General features: G+C 44.2%; 1 protein-coding gene and 1 long non-coding RNA gene across 13 annotated transcripts in view; both read right to left on the reverse strand.

The window, feature by feature from the left end:
• Positions 1-15888, reverse strand: part of ENOX1 (ecto-NOX disulfide-thiol exchanger 1) — a 296456-nt gene that overhangs the window by 34992 nt on the left and 245576 nt on the right. The gene's annotated exons all lie outside the window — the stretch shown is intronic.
• Positions 6355-11618, reverse strand: LOC310681274. The gene is made up of 4 exons (XR_014513193.1): positions 11080-11618; positions 10424-10880; positions 9651-10047; positions 6355-9276 (listed from the first exon to the last, which is right to left on the reverse strand). It is a non-coding gene; the product is annotated as an uncharacterized lncRNA (long non-coding RNA).

Consider the following 15888-nt stretch of genomic DNA (forward strand, 5'->3'; position numbering starts at 1 on the left):
GGCCCTTCAGCCTATCTGCTCCCCAATGTCTATTTTCCTTTCCGGTCAGAGGAGCATGCAGACCAACGTTTATTCAATTAAGGAATGCAGTAAACTGCTCAATAATAAAAATAAAATCTCTTAGCTATGTGCATAAAACAGTAAAATAATCATCAACAACATACAGATAAAACCTGTATATGGTATTACCTTGGATCCAGAATGCCTTGTGAGTCAAACGTTTTGGCTCCCAAAATGCCGCAAACCTGGAAGTGAGTGTCCTGGTTTGCGAACATTCTTTGGAACATGAACGTCCGGGACGGTTTCCAATTGGCTGCAGATGCTTCCTGCAGCCAATCAGAAGCCATGCCTTGGTTTCCAAAAGTTTTTTGGAAGTTGAACTTCCAGAACAGATTCCATTTGACTTCCGAGGTACGACTGTCTTCCATATCATGCCCCTAGGGCCATATGTGAGATTTGTCTTTATTTTGTTCCGAGGCCCCATGTGAGGTCCTGGAAGCCTGAACCTTGTGGCTAAGCACGGATCCAGAAACATCATGATGAATGACATCAACTTTCTTTGTTAAACATGCTGAATATGGCCAACAAGCTTTCTTATTAGAAAGAAAATCAAAACAAAGGAACACGGTGCTATTAATGGTTACCAGTTTTACATCCCCGGAAGTATTGGTAGAAAATAATTGCCTGGAACACAAAGCAGCACAGGAAGATATTTGTGAGCCACCCTTCAAATTACTTTCACAACAGAAGCTGTAAGCAGCGATCACAGTTCAGGGAAGCAATGCTAATAGGATGTGGTGACATACATAGGTTAGTATGAGGGATTCAAATTAATTCCTCACCATCGCAATTCATTAGCAGCAGGCAATTTCCCACGGACTTCTAGTTTTTGGAAGGAGTTGAAAAGGGGGGTGGGGGCAGGTTAGCACACTGGCTCACAAGGGGAGGAGAGGGGTAGGGATTGTGAGATAAAGGGCAGGGGTCTGTTGATGCAGGGGACCCTAAGGACAGGTTGAATGATGCACACTCTATAGCTACACTGATCTCTCAGGCACCCAGGAGAGATGGAGCAGCAGCCATCAAGACTGAATCCCCGGGCGCTCTTATTGGGACTGAGATCCTGCCAATGAAATATTCATGGAAAGACAGGGAAATTAACAAGTTTTAATCCTCAGTTTAGTAGTCTCCACTCAGAAATATACATGCATGTGTATTAGAATGCATGATAACCTGAACCAGAGTAAAATAATATTTGCAAATGCCCCATCAGAGCCAGCCCATCAAAAAGGAGAAAGCTGAAGCAGGTGTTTTCAACACAAAAATATGAGAAAAGAGCCAAGAGGAGATGTTGAGAAGCTGACACGCATAAATATTTATAGTGACTACAGAGATGACACTGTAATATACCATCGGCGTCTCAACAAAGGACACAATGTCATAATGTCGTGCAACATGGTGTCAGAAGAGGCCATCAATCTACAGTGCCAAGATGAGTACTGCATAATGTACAACAACAGGTCATAGATGTCCTTCCCAGGTACAAATGTTATATAGAAGATGAGGTGCTGTAAAGAGAAAAGAATTCGAAAAAACCACGGATGCGTTCTGAAATTCCTGGTTAACTTTGCCGTTCTTTTGAATTAAACATTATTTTTTGATCACCTGTATTCCTCATTGTTATCCCACACTTTCTCTTGCACTTTTCCATCACTTTCTGTACTGCAAAAAGTCCAGTTTGTTGCACAAGAGCACCAAATCCAATTTCGGCCCCTGTAGACGTTCTTTCTATTGCACATTCATGATTATTTGTGGTCACAGTGGGGTCGGGGCAGTCATATACAACTCCACTTTCAATATTATTTTCGCCTGCAGATGTGTTGGGGCAGGCATATAGTTGCTTCATTTTTAGTCAGTCCATATCCTGTAATTTCCTGCTGAAATCCTGTAACAAGTTGTAATGGTTCTAGGGGTTGCTCGTGCGTAAGTTGCCGCCACTCCTGGCTAGGTTACCTGGTTGAACCCTTTCTGCCTGGACAGCCTCAAGTTTCGTGGCTGCCTCAGTCGCTGCAGAATTCGTCAGTGGGCGTTTCTTGAACCTCTTCCAGCATAAAAGCTGTTTGATGCCCATTCTCCTCCTACTCTCCCTGCGCGGAAGTCTTCTGCGCAGGGAGGGTGTGGGCAGCGGAGTACCCGTACTCTCTCCGCTGGTCTCCGGCGAGGAGTCCTGGAGCCAGATTCCCCCATCTGCCCCCCTTCTCCACTGGTGTTACGCTGATTTCCTTCCCCAGCAGATGGGCTGCCTCTCTCCCTACTGGGACCCTCTCCGGCATCCCTCTGGAGCCTTCTCTCCGCCTCCAGCTCCGATGGCAGTTCCCTGACACAAGTCATACCACCAACACTATTGTGGGTTTTTTTGTCCTGCATTTTTTGTGCTATAGGTTCTCCATACAGGAATAATGTGGTTGTGCTAGGGACTCGTTGCGGAACAACTTATTAATCAGCATATATCCACAACTAACTCTAATGTGCCACAGTAAAATACCAGTCTGGAAGGCCCTTTAATTGTGCAATCTGAATTGGCTGGTATGCAACTGAATCTCAACCCCTCAAATATAGCAAGGGCCTGGAAGTGCCTTTAGTTTCCTTCCCTGTTGCCCTGCTTACTTTTTTTGAAGTTACTCTTGGAGAAGAATAGACATTTTGGGATAATAAAATTACTTGCGAAAATCTTTTGTAAAGTATGGAAACATTAGTTCCTTATAATTGATATAATTTTCTGTGGCTGGTTTAAAAAAGAGAGAGACAGAGAAAGAAAGATTTCCCACACTTGTTGGCATGATTTTAAACAATTTCTTTAGAAGGTTAATTCATCATATCGTAATGTTTTATTCTCACCCAGAAATTACATGAACATTTTCCTCAAGTTCTCAAGTGCCATTAATCAAACATAAAGTGCTTTGGCTCTCTTCAGCTGAGAAATGGAGCAGTTTGGGGCCATCTCATGAGGTGATTAATAATGGAGTGAATTTTTTTAAAAAGCCTATAGTGTATTTTGTTTTAATTATTATGTTTCTGTTGTCTTAAACCCATAAATCTCCAACTGTGTGCGAAGCTTTCTTAAGGAGCTGAAAATAGTTGCCGTGGGAAAACTTCTGCCTCACTTGAATGGGACTTCATCACAACCAATTTTACCTAGATTGAAACCAAAGGCGAAGATCTAAAATGCTGCTTTAGACATGCCCAAGGTCTTCTGGGATTTTAATCTCCCCCCACTCTAAATAGCAGAGCCCCCCACATCTCAAATGATGCAATGCGTTTGATCCAGGCCATATTTATATGCATGCCTACCCAACAGATAGTGTTTAGGGTATTTTACGAGACCAACAATACCCTGGAGACTCCTGGAACATTTTTTAAAATATTAAAATCACATAAAATTATTCAAATATTTTTAAAGAGAAGGGCGGGGGGAGGAAATATTTATAAAGGGGGAAAGAACAGCAGATTCTTAAGAACATATGCAGAATTAAAAGGTCTTAAGGGGTTTGTGTTTGTGTGCTTTAGAGCGGTGGGTCCCAAATAGCTAAGTCCTGCCCACCTAGCTGTTCGAAAGCACATCAAAGCGCAAGTAGATAAAGAGGTACCGCTCTGGCGGGAAGGTAAACCGTGTTTCTGTGCACTGCTCTGGTTTGCCAGAAGAGGCTTAGTCATGCTGGCCACATCACCTGGAAAAACTGTGGACAAACGTCGGCTCCCTTCGCCAGTAAAGCGAGATGAGCGCCGCAACCCCAGAGTTGTCCGTGACTGGACCTAACAAGGTCAGGGTCCGTGAACCCCCCGTTTTTCAAAAGCCAAGCTGTGGACCCCCTACTTTTGACATTCTTGATTTCTCTATGGTAGCTTTTGCTATGTGAATGGTGCCGCGGACCCCCTGGGTGGGATAGGCGAACCCCCTGGGCCACCAAATGGAACCACTGATTTAGAGGGATGGAAGGAATAGAGGCACACAGAGAGAGATAGGGAGGACACAACGAAGGCACAGCCTCCCATCATCTCAAGTCATGGTGGAATCTTTAGAGGATTTCAGAGCTGTTCTCCAATACGACTAGGGCAGGGATGTCCAAAGTCCGTTTTGGGGGCCTAATCTGGCGCCTGTGGCAGTTTATTTCTTGATCGGCCCTCACACATGTTCACTTCATAAAATCTGGCCCTCTTCTGGCGGTTCCCTCCCTGCGAGAAGCGAGGTTACAGGGAACCAGGCAGAGGGTCTTCTCCGTAGTGGCACCTGCCCTGTGGAACACCCTCCCATCAGATGTCAAGGAAATAAACAACTATCCGACTTTTAGAAGACATCTGAAGGCAGCCCTGTTTAGGGAAACTTTTAATGTTTACTAGACTATTGTATTTTAATATTCTGTTGGAAGCCACCCAGAGTGGCTGGGGAAATCCAGCCAGATGGGCGGGGTATAAATTATTATTATTATTATTATTATTATTATTATTATTATTATTATTATTAAAAAAGTTTGGGCACCCCTGGGCTAGGGCATATGCAGTCCTAAAATTACATTAAAGCACACCAGAGGCCCAAATTCACCTCTCTCTTTTCCCCCCTGCTGCCAGGACAGAGACAAAAAGATAAAATGTCCTGAAAACCAGAAATGCCTTCCTCTAAGTCAGGTTTCTCCAAGCTGGTGCCTTCCAGATATTTTGGGGGACAGCTCCCATTGGCCAAAGGGGGAGATGCTGTAGGAGAAGACACTGTGACCAGGTGCCCTCGGCTGCCTGCTTGGCCTGTCCTGGTGCAAACAGTTGACGGGCAAATTCTGAGTCCTGGCTGTCTCCCCTTCTTAGCATCATCTCCCTTGAAACTACACTAAATGCAGAGCACCTTCTAATAGAGGACTGTAAAGCCGGACAAATGTCCACCTTTAAATGTATGTTTTCTCTGGGGAGTCAGTGGCGTAGCGTGGGTTGTCAGCACCCGGGGCAAGGCAAGTAATTTGCGCCCCCTAACCCGGGGCAAGGCAAGTAATTTGCGTCACCCCCCCCCTGCCCTGTCCCTCCCCCAGATAGTCCCTCGCTCTCTCTCCGCACCGCACCGCACGCCTGGCACCCTCCCCTCCACAGTGGGCGGCGACCCGGCGGCTCGGATCGGATTCACACAGCCAGCACTGCAGTGAGAGAGAGTGAGTGAGACAGGTAGGGGCAGAGAGCTGCGAGTGCGCCCCCCCAGATGTTGCGCCTGGTGCGGCCGGCCCCCCCTGCACCCCCCACGCTATGCCACTGTGGGGAGTCAAATGCTAAGTCAGATTACAGTGGTTGGGGCCCTGGTGCAATTACCCAAAAAGGGCCTCTTTCTCCCCCCAAAGGTGCCACATAGCAAGTCTAAAGACTAATTAATTACAGCATAAGCTTTTGTGGACTATGTTAAAATATTCTTGAGCTGGCAGAGTTTCACAGCTCTCAGCAAAACACCAGGAAGCAACATTTTGCCAACTTTAATAAACAAAAACGAAAATACTCTGAACATGTGTCGTTACACAGATTAAACTTTCTTTCACTTACCGTAATTCATCTCTGTTTTTCCTCACCTCCTCTCCTGTTGTGAAGATAAGCTAAGGGAGCATGAAATCGCTAGAAACCATGCGCCATACTGTAAACTGCCCTTTACAATAAAGTGCCCTGTGATCTTCAGATGAAGATTAGAGTGGAGATTTAATTGATGAACTAATAAATAAATGATGATGATGATAATGATTAATAATAATAATAATAATAATAATAATAATAATGGTTCCTTTTACGGGATCGATGCATCTTTGTACAGAGTCATGTTCTTCTGCCCACCCCCCCAAATGAGTACAGCCTCAAGGCTTGAACCAATCTGAATCTGGCCTGATTCCAGATTGGATGAATCATGTTCCAGATGCATAAATCCCACTTGTGTTCAATTGAGCTTACGCTCAGGTTAGTGTGCCCAGGCAGCTGATTCCTAAGGAGTTATTTTAGGCTTGTAGCCACCAGGGGCGAGAGGAAACTCCACTGTCCTGAAGCATCAGTATTTTTATTATGTATACTATTCAACACTCACACACAGAGAGCGCTTTTCAGCTAAAAAAGCATATGGAGTGCAGTAATAAGACAAACCATCCTAATAAAAAACAATTGTTTCAGTTGCACCACAGATATTCTGGCCTTGGTCAAACAGCAGCTTTGAGGGGCGAATAAAATTAGAGAAATGGCACTGAGGAGGGGGAAGTTTAACTCCCTCAGCCTGTGTCCCAGTCCCAGTCCAGTATGATATCCCCTATTGCTGCTTTTAACAAAAAAAGAAATCAAATAATGCAGTGGTGTCCAAACTTTTTTCAAAGAGGGCCAGATTTGATGAAGTGAAGGGCCGTGAGGGCCGACCAAAGGACCGAACATAGTTGTTGAGATTTTTTAAGGATTGAAGTTGCAGAGGTTTTTTTTTAGGATTTTACCCCAGGAAATAAACTGCCACAGGGGCTGGATTAAACCTCCTGGCGGGCCAGATTAGGCCCCCAAAATGGACTTTGGACATGCCTGAAATAATGCCCGGCCCGTTTTGGCCTTCAGACAGAAGTGCACTAGTCTGCCTTCTAGTAGAGTCGCTGCATTTTCGGCTTCAAACCCCCCCCCCCCTGCAACAGGGGTGGGGAACCTCCGCCCCACAGAGCCATATTGCCCCAGCAGACCTCCCCATTTGGCCCACCAGGCCATTTTGGGACAGCCACAGGCACCCTCCCTACACCTTCCAGCCTACATCATGCCAAGGGTGGGGTGGGTAAGGGCAGGAATTCAAAGGAAGTTTAACATGGGTGACCAATGGTTTGTTTACTGGAGCCAGGCAGTAAGATGGGTGGTATGAGTCTGCGCCATTGAAGATTTCCATTCAGTGGAAACCATTTCTCCCTCCCGAACCACCATAATGCCCAGACACCACATAATAGCCCTGAATAACCTCAGGCCATCAGGTCAGCTAAACTTCCCTTCTTTTAATTACTTTGGAGGTTGGGATGAATTACGACTGTGGTGATTGGTCTGCCAATTAATATTTCAACTGGAATGCAAACTGACTGCTGGTGTAAGAAGAGGCAGTAACAAACAGACTGAAAAATAAAGCGAAAAGCTTATTCTAATTGCTTCTGGCCTAGAAAGTGTATAAATGGATATGGAAGTTCTGGTTCTTAAGAATCTTCATTTTATATTACTTTTTACTCTCCGTCCCTTTTGTGCAGTGCTTGGAAAAATGAAACTTCATCCGTGAAAAGAAGGCACTTCTGAAAGAAACAGATGCAAGTTTTCAAGGTGGAGACTGTTAACAAACTAACAAAACACACCACTGATTGTTGGTATTGTGCAGCAATTATTGGATGAGCAATTGAAAGACCTTAGAGCCAAGACGGATAAAATGGTGAATGGAAATTGATCAGAGAAAGACCAGAGAAAGACTACTTAGTGCCTTTGAGGAGGGGTGTGTATACTGATCAAGATCTGCCAGAACATGAGAGTGGAATAGTAAAGCGGGAGGCAGATGATGAAATGGAGGGGATGATGAATGATGAAACCTTTGACAGAGACATTAAGAAACATTTTGAGATGGCAGAGATAAAACTGAGAGACAAAGGATTCTGTACACAATTTGGAGTTAATTTAGAGGGTGAGGGTGGTGATACTCTTGGAAAAAGAATGAAATAAATGGAAAGAAAAGGAACCTTTTTTCTCATTCTCTCCTGTTAAATTAGGATGGGAAATCATGGCCAACAGAAAAAGGGATTGGAAGATATGGAATTGGGTAGGAATTAATATACAACTAGTAAATAACTATGGATTATTATGCTAATAATGGATGCTGGATTTTTTCGGAGATAACTTCGATATACTGGACTGGAGGAAGACTATTCTTAACATTTCACAATAATAACAACTGAAGAATCCCTTTTTGTGTGGAAAGGAGAATGAATTACCTGGGGATGTCTGGGGTTGAGTACTGGGAAAACATCACCTAGCATAATGAGGAACAGTTGGATATTAACTTGGAATACAGATAGAAACCATATATTTCAGAAGTGCATAAAATCTATTACAATTCATTTCCTCATTAAAATATTTTGCCACACACTGCTCATGGTATAAGAAGAAAGCCATTTAATTAGGGCATGATTCTGTCAAAGTAAGTCACTTTTTCATACCTTGAAAATCAGTGCTTAATTTTAGAGAGAGAATGCCTTGCTGATGTGATCTGTTACACCTCTATCCTGAGGCTTGATGTATTATTAGCTATGAGTATTTAGTATATAACTAGGGCCTCTTAATTTCAAACATCAGTGGCATTGATGCCAGGCAATTCAGCCAGCACAAACATTTAGTAGCATGTTTTCTGACTATTACATCACACTTCATTATGAAGTATATTACTGCAAGGTAAATAATAAATGATAAATGATAATACTTGTGAAAAAGTAGCAATATTTTCTTGTGGGGGGAAATAAAGCGTTTTTTATGTTAGTTTAGAATTTTATTTTGCTAAACTACTGTTATTACTATTATTTCTCAATACTTTTATGAACTGTTTCTATTCCAGTACTACAGTGTTAATTTTGTTCACGCAAAGGCACCAAAATATATTTTAGCATCTTGTCAAAATGAGAGACTAAGAGTGTCGATAAAAATGACACTAAAATAAATGTAAATTTAGATTGCTGTCACAAGTGGCTGCTTGCTTTTGTGAAGACGTTGGGTTGCTATAGAGTTTTCCATAGCAACCTTGCATCTTATTATATGAATAATCCCCTTGGTGTCCTTAAAGCCTGCTAAGAAAACAGGATTAAATCTATTCTCATATGTAATGATCCTGCATTAAACCTTATCAGGATGAAAAACCAGAAAACATAATAAAATGTAATCTAGATAATGGCTTTCCTGGCAGTTCAAAGGCATCAAAGCACCACAGGCGTCTCAATACAGTTTGTAGTTAGGCCGTCAGTTTTTCCAAAGCCCTTATTAAATATGTCTCCTTGAAAGTTCTATTTTCTTTCTCCCTTTCTTTAAAAAAACAAGAATAAGGTTAATAAACCTTTCATTGCTGTGATGAATTGAAGTATGACGGTGTCCTTTGATATGCTGAAGTCAGGAACTTTGCTACACAACAAAAGCTCTTCACTGAAGAGATGTCTCTGCTTTGCCCTAAATATCTTGTGTGCTTTGTGTCCCTTGCCTGCTTTGTGATATGTACCTTGAAATAGAGAGTGCCTAATTTCAAAGCAGGGACCCGGGTGGCGCTGTGGGTAAAAGCCTCAGCACCTAGGACTTGCCGATCGAAAGGTCGGCGGTTCGAATCCCTGCGGCGGGGTGTGCGCCCGTCGCTCGGTCCCAGCGCCTGCCAACCTAGCAGTTCGAAAGCACCTCCGGGTGCAAGTAGATAAATAGGGACCGCTTACTAGCGGGAAGGTAAACGGCGTTTCCGTGTGCAGCTCTGGCTCGCCAGAGCAGCAATGTCACGCTGGCCACGTGACCCGGAAGTGTCTGCGGACAGTGCTGGCTCCCGGCCTCTAGAGTGAGATGAGCGCACAACCCTAGAGTCTGGCAAGACTGGCCCATACGGGCAGGGGTACCTTTACCTTTACCTAATTTCAAAGCAAGGATGCCTAGCCCCCTTTGACCTGGGGGCCAGGTTCACTTGCCAAGGGCCGCACCCTTTCGGTTGCACACAGCCCCTCCTCCACAGCTGATTCTTGCCCCCTCCCCACTCACGAAATGATCAATCTGATCACTGGGGAAGCAGCAATTCACATCTCTATCAGGATAGTGTCCTGTTCTTCTCTTCCTCTTATTTCTTTTTAAAAAATATTTTTTTGCCACTGCCACCCAAATTGTCATCCATACGGACAAGCTGGGTTGTTGTTTTATAAAATGGTTTTATAACACCTACATGGCAAAAAATAAAGGAACAATGAAACGTTAGACAGAAACTAACAATTTATAGTCCAATAACCAAGTTCTGAATATGGAGATTGTTATGTACTGAGTTGAATAGGATCCAAACTGCAGCAGTCTGATTGGTCCTAGAACAATAGGATTCAGAATGCAGCAGTCTGATTGGTCCTAGAACAATAGGATTCAGAATGCAGCAGTCTGATTGGTCCTAGAACAATGCAGCAGTATGATTGGTTGGCAGGAACCACCCAATCATGCTCCAGATAGAAGTGAATCCACAACCTGATTGGCTTACAGTAGAATTCAGGAATTAGCCAATCATGTGCAGCCCATTGTGTAAATAATGTATATAAGGCAGATACTTTGAGGGGACTCACATTCATTCATTCATTCCTCTTCACCACTATGAGCTGAATAGAGAGCATGAAATCACTTTGAGACTCTGAGTATATTTCAGAGATACTCCTCAGAATGGAGTCAACTTGTAATGTTAGTTCGTAAGAACTCATGAGCCAAGTCTTAGATTCCTTTTTGATTCTGCTCGTAATATCGCCAACGTTCATAAATATGATTCATATATGAATGCATCCATCTTATAACACTCAAATTACAAACTGAGCAGTTTCCCCACAGATGTTCTCTTTCAGCTCGGAATGTTAAATATATCCACATTTAGCAGACCAGATGCCTTAAGTCAGCTATTTTGTAGCTGCCCGCACAGAAGGTATTTAACATTAATAACTTACTCTCCAATGAAACTCCCATTGGTTTGGTTCACGTGTTACACTAAGCGAAACCACAGCTTAACGTGAATGAACGAGAATGTGAGTTCTGGGAGTGGAGATTGTGTCTGCTTCGTTACTCCCTGGTGATTTTGCTGCTGTGCTGGCTCAATGTGCCATCCAAACCCAGGTTTAGCTCTCCTCAGACCAGTGGCGTAGCGTGGGTTGTCAGCACCCGGGGCAAGGCAAGTAATTTGCGCCCCCTAACCTGTGGATTTGCACCCCCTAACCCGTGGATTTGCGCCCCCTAACCCGTGGATTTGCGCCCCCTAACCCTAACCCCCAGATGTTGCACCCGGTGCGGCCGGCCCCCCCTGCACCCCCCACGCTACGCCACTGCCTCAGACGGACCCTGAGCTGTAAGCAAGGTCTGTGTTCTGCGATTTCCAACTTGTGGTTTGTCGAGGATCTAAACTGGGAGTCTTGGCTGAGATGACATGAAGTTGAACCGTGGCTTGGCTCAGCGCAATACAACCAGAGAGGAGTGAAGTAGCTGTTATCTTCTCTCCTGGATCCTGCACTCTTGAATGAATAATTCAAGCTAATGCTCATTTTCTATATGTAAGTGGTCACTGACTGACCATGAAAAGTATTAGAATTAGTCCTAAAACAGCCTGCCAAACTATGACAACTTTCTACTGGAGGGTCTTTGCATTTCTGAGTGGATTAGAAGTATCCCGCAGTTGGATGGATGATGCAGTCTGATTCCCTGCCCCAAAACAGGATGTCCCTTGTTGAAATCATTTTAGTCAGGGGCCACTCCCACATTTCTTAACACCTTCAATAAAAAAACATTTCAAAACAACTGTTTTAGCACTGCCAAAAATCTCAATTTCCTCCTTTATCTCCTATTTCATTTAGGCTCCTGCTGTTCTAAAGCCTATACTCTGTCTCGCTACTCTCCTTCTTCAGTGCTGTCCAAACTTTTTTCAAAGAGGGCCAGATTTGATGAAGTGAAGGGCCATGTGGGCTGACCAAAGGGCCAAAGTTGTTGACATTTTTTCTCTCTTTCTTTTTTTAAGATTGGTGTTGTGGAGCTTTTTTTTAAGGATTGCAGTTGTGGAGGTTTTGGGGAAAATTTTACCCCAGGAAATAAACTGCCACAGGGGCAGGATTAAACCGACCGCCGGGCCACATTAAGCCCCCAAAATGGACTTTGGACATGCCTGCTTTAGGATCTCAAACTCTATAATTTAATATTCATCTATCCCCCAGTTATCACATATGTTTCCTCTTCTACCCTCATTTTCTCTGTCAGTTCTTCTTAGAGCAGAACCTTTAAAAAAATAAATAGCCAAGTCTCTTTCTCTTTCTTTAACCTTCTGAACCAGAAGATTGTCCCCAACCTGTGAGCTCCCTGAAAATCCATCAATCTCTGTTACTTACAGTCGATGAATAATTTCCCTTGAGTAATTTTTGAGCCATTTGCTGGATTAAAGTCTGCTCTACCCATGTACGCTCCCGGCACAATGCAGAACCTAACTGGGCAGGGTTATAAATCATAAAGGTAAAGGTACCCCTGCCCGTACGGGCCAGTCTTGCCAGACTCTAGGGTTGTGCGCTCATCTCACTCTATAGGCCGGGAGCCAGCGCTGTCCGCAGACACTTCCGGGTCACGTGGCCAGCGTGACAAGCTGCATCTGGCGAGCCAGCGCAGCACACGGAACGCCGTTTACCTTCCCGCTGGAGCGGTCCCTATTTATCTACTTGCACCCGAGGGTGCTTTCCAACTGCTAGGTTGGCAGGCGCTGGGACCGAACGACGGGAGCGCACCCTGCCGCGGGGATTCGAACCGCCGACCATGCGATTGGCAAGTCCTAGGCGCTGAGGTTTTACCCACAGCGCCACCCGCGTCCCAGGGTTATAAATCATATGGGGAGCCAAAAGAGGAGATCAGTTTCCTAGTTACCCTTCCAACTCATGGAAGTTGATGGGGCTGAGCAATGGGAATGCAGTGGAGAGAGCATGCCTTGCCCTCTGCCTCATTTAGTTCCAAGGGGTGGGGTGGGGCAGGCAAATGCCTGAACAGGGCTTAGCTACTGACAGTGCCTACAGCACTTCCCTTTCCTGAAGGGGACACCTGGGGCAGCCTCCTCCCACCTCAGAGAAGAGTCAGAGGAGGTTCTAGAAGGCCTTTGCTCTAGCCTGGAAGACCAGCTGGCAACTGATGATGGGACTGGATATGGGTGCATGAATTGATGTTCTCCCTGCACTTGGCTGGAGGTCTCAGAACTTCTCTAGGGAAGAAAGGAGAACCCAAGTCCCTGTCTTAGATATCTGTGACTGGGTTGGACCACATCAGACTGTGGTCTGAAGTAGTACAGCTAGGGATGGTTGAAGAGGAGGTTGTTTGGTCCCAGACTGAGCCATGTCCACCAGCCTCTTCAAACATTGAAACTTTTAACGGCAGGAGGTTCAATATCGTATTGAGATGCTTGACCATCTTGGCTGTGAGTCCTGGAAGTTCCATTTTCCCATGGGCTCTGACTGACTTCAGCTGCCAAAGCTGAGGCTGCTGAACAGACTCTTGGACTGGGGTATTTTTAGGGGCGGGGGTCATTGTGTACTTTTTGGTGCATTTTATTTATTGTTTGTGACTACTTTTGCGATTCCATGATCACTGCAGATGGTGACAGCAGCCACAAAATTAAAATATGCCTGCTTCTTGGGAGAAAAGCAATGACAAACCTAGACAGCATCTTAAAAAGCAGAGACATCACCCTGCCGACAAAGGTCCAGATAGTTAAAGCTATGGTTTTCCCAATAGTAATGTATGAAAGTGAGAGCTGGGCCAAAAAGAAGGCTGATCACTGAAGAATTGGTGCTTTCGAATTATGGTGCTGGAGGAGACTCTTGAGAGTCCCATGGACTGCAAGAAGATCAAACCTATCCATTCTTAAGGAAATCAGCCCTGAGTGCTCACTGGAAGGACAGATCATGAAGCTGAGGCTCCAATACTTTGGCCATCTCATGAGAAGAGAAGACTCCCTGGAAAAGACCCTGGGAAAGATGGAGGGCACAAGGAGAAGGGGACGACAGAGGACCAGATGGTTGGACAGTGTTCTCGAAGCTACCAGCATGAGTTTGACCAAACTGTGGGAGGCGGTGGAAGACAGGAGTGCCTGGCGTGCTCTGGTCCATGGGGTCACGAAGAGTCGGACACAGCTAAACAACAACACTTTTGTGATGTTTGTAATCTTTTCAGGTTGTAAGCCACCTTGAACGTGGTTTGAAGTATGGAAAGGTGGCATGCAAATAAAATGATGCATGATGCATGGTGTTGGCAAGAAATCATCCACGATGAAGGACCAAGGTTGAAGAATCCAAGATTAGTAGCCAGAGTACAAAATCCAAGCAGGCTGGAGCCTGCATGTTTTAGATTGTATTCTCTGTTGTGTTCCATGGGGAGGAACCACAAACGTAGAATACACAACTCCTATAGAAAGTCACAGGTTCAGTCTTTGCCATATCCAGGTGAAGGAATCTCAGAAAGCATACTCAGGAAACAAAAGTTTTGTGTCTCTTTTGTACATAATGTATACTTCTTTGTGCATTCTGCAATTTCCTGGGAAAGACCCCTCATTTCAGATCTTGGGAGAGCTGTGCCATTCAGGAGACATTACATGCCAGTAGAACTCAGTCTAAGGCAGCCTCATACATTCAACCCACTCTTTGTGGACAGGCCCATCTCTCTCTGTCTCTCTCTGTCTCTCTCTGTCTCTCTCTCTCTCTCCCTCTCTCTGCTCTCAGTGAACCAAGTAGAAAAGGTAGTGTGGCCTATAATTAGGTCTAAGCCAGATGCCACTTCGTTTAATAAAAGGCTAATGCAACCGTGCTGAACAGCAGAAATGGAAAAACAAACCCCACATATCTACTTATGATGTTGGCCACGGAAGAAACTTGGCTTCCTTAATACAGTGAAAAAACTAGGGGTGATGCAGTTATCATCTGACATTTGTGACCCCAACATAGCATTCAAGAATGCATTAAATTCTGTAAAGTCGTGCCTCTATTTAGGGAAAATACCCCACACAAATACATTACGTTAGGGGATTTATTATTATTATTATTATTGCAAAACTCATACAATTTTTTTCTGTCAACTTTGAACTGATGAAGATTTGTTGATACCTGCATGTAGCCACTTTTCACCCGACAGCCAAGCTCTGAACATAATAAAATAACCCAGGGGCTTATCCCAAAATATTTGACAGTGGTCAAGCAAGCTCATGGCCAGTGATGCTCTCGGCTCTTCATTTTGTGGCCTTCTGTTAGAAAATACACTCCCCCCCCCCCAATTTAATACCATTTTTCTGCTAAAGCATTTCACTTATTGGAGCTGTAATAGACGACCTCCGTGTGCCTCTGCTACATTAGGAACATAAGAATACTACCCTTCTACGACATGGGAAATTAGAAATATATCCTAGGGGTAAAAATCTTTCCAGCTAGCTGCCTGCACACAGCTGCACTTCAATAATTCTTAAAATTACTTTCAGGGTCTCTTACTTCCAGATCTTTGCTCTCAGTGCCAAAAGGTAGAGGAGCGAGATCCTGCAAGATGGTATTTGATCTACAGTTTTTATGGTTAGCATGAGTTTCTTCCTTCCAGAATAATTGCTTCTGTAGCCAGGCCTTAATTTTCCCTTTTTATATAAATTAATTTGTTCAGTGGCCCATTCTTTTCTCTTTCTCTTTTTAAACAAAGTCTTCTATGCAAGCAGCCACTTTTGTTTTTCATTCCACACTCTATCAGCAGCAATGCAAATGAGGCGGAATTTCTGTTATGACAATCACCATTTTAGCTAAGTACATGCGGTTGGTGAAAATGAAAAAAGACAAATGGGATGTTTTCCCTCTGGGAATCACCTCTGACTTGCAGCTCCAAACCTACAAATGAATACCCGTAGCTCTTTAGAAGCTGCTGCATTGTGGGCACACTTTGGAAACCCACCCACAAAAAATATCCAATCTGCTGCTGCTAAATCAGGACCAACTATTTATGAATCTCTGTTCTGCAAACCAGATGACTCCATGTGCAATGAAAGAAAGCAAATCTAGAAAGAATGGTCAACTGGGTCATCGTCCCCCCCAAATAGATGAATGCACCCCAAATAGCCCATTGTTACGGCACATTATCTCGCTT

Source organism: Podarcis tiliguerta (assembly GCF_965153285.1).
Source record: "Podarcis tiliguerta genome assembly, chromosome: 7".
NCBI classification, from domain to species: Eukaryota; Metazoa; Chordata; class Lepidosauria; order Squamata; family Lacertidae; genus Podarcis; species Podarcis tiliguerta.